Raw genomic sequence first — 1,838 nt, forward strand, 5'->3', positions numbered from 1 at the left:
CCTTATATCAACTGATAGAAGGCACTACTGCTACATGGAGTAGTAGTTGACGGGAATTTGAAGTCAATCACTGGAGCATGTAAATATAAATCTTGACCACCAATGTGCAAGCAAAACACAAAGCTATGAGGATGAAGTCATTATTAGAGTATTAATTTAGAGTGTGGGCAGACAACACATTAAATGTTTCTAGCATCATATTTCCTACACAACATTAAAGTGAGGCTGCTTTGATAGTCAAAATTTTCAAGGGTCAAGCTCTAACCATTCTGCTTTAGTTGACTGTAAGGCCTCTTTCTACGTTGAAGCAACGTGAATGTAGAAACAAGCAACAGTACAAAGTATCCTAAGTGTAAATTATACACTACATACCCTTATGTAACTCAAACAAATAGATAAATTTGATGGTATCAAGGATTAAAGGGCATGTCTAAGGATTTTGGAAATATAAATCATCTTGTCTTTCTAAACTTTACCAATTAAGAATATGCTTTAAAAAATGCTTTATGTTTTGTTTTTTCAGAAAATATTCTACTATAGCAACAACGTCAGATATACATTTTGTCTGCTTCAGCAAGGCAATCATACCATATTCTCTATATCATTTAAATTAACTTTCAGTGATTTTTAGAGGGATAAAAATAGTGAAAAACAGGTAATGATAGATTAACTGAATCCCTACTAACCAATTATAAAATAAGATTCTGGCTGAATGTAAAGGCAATTTACAGGCCCAAAATATTTTGGATTTTAATAACAAGACAGATGAACCTAATTTCATCAATTACATTACTTCATACTCACAGGTCTACACACAAGAGTGTTTTAAACAGTACATGACTAGTTTTTATACATACCACGACAATACCACTACATTACACAATTTTTGACTAAGGTTTCATCTTCTGAACATACAAAGAATCAAATAAACTATTAATAGTCCTTCATTGTTTCATGTTACCAAGATACTACTGTCATTTAATACAGGATGAAAGAAAGGGTCGTTGACTGTTATTTTTCTAAAAGATACCATCTCACTTGACAATGTGCAACCTGGAGCCAATAGCATTCACTGAGCCTTGAGGGAACATCTTCCTCCTAAATATAAAAATTTAAAGCCTTACTATACGGACGTCAGTTCAAATTGCATTTTACATATCACAAGTTTTAGCAAACAGCTGGTATTTCACAATGCCTGAAGTCTTAAACTTGGCTTGTCAAAGCAAAATAAGAGGAAAGAAAAGGTAGCTCCAGATGATGCTAAGCAAACTGTAAAGTGCAGGGAAAAAAATTAATAGCAGATTTGACAAAGTACACTTCAGTTCATATTTCTCTGTAAAACAAATTTTCAAAATACCGAAATAATATGGTGTAAGGTAGTACAAAACATTGCTATGGAGTATTATGGAACAACATGGAAGTACTGCAATGCTGTTTTGGAGCAATAAAAACCAAAGGGTTTTCATGGGCATTTTTTTGTTTGGTTTGTTTTTTAAAAAACTACAGGTACAATTTTAGTATGGGGGGAACAAGTTCAAAAACTGACACCTCGATATCAAATAAAACTTAAAGATGATAAAACTGCCAGTGACCTAATAAAACAATACATCTTCCTCTGTACTCAGAGATACCCGTGCAATGCAGGGCACGAGCCAGGGCTTCCCTGCCCACGACAGGCAGTGACCCGCTCCTGTCTGGATGCCAGCTCCCCTCTCCGCCGGCACACGGCAGGCACGCAGAGGGGAGCACGCTCCAGCAGCTTCCTCTGCAGCCGCAGACATGTGTCCTATTCCCACCTGGGTCAGCTGCTGGTCAGTGAGCCAACATCACTTCAGCAC

Source organism: Phaethon lepturus, unplaced genomic scaffold, assembly GCF_000687285.1.
Source record: "Phaethon lepturus isolate BGI_N335 unplaced genomic scaffold, ASM68728v1 scaffold18697, whole genome shotgun sequence".
In the NCBI taxonomy this organism is placed as follows: domain Eukaryota; kingdom Metazoa; phylum Chordata; class Aves; order Phaethontiformes; family Phaethontidae; genus Phaethon; species Phaethon lepturus.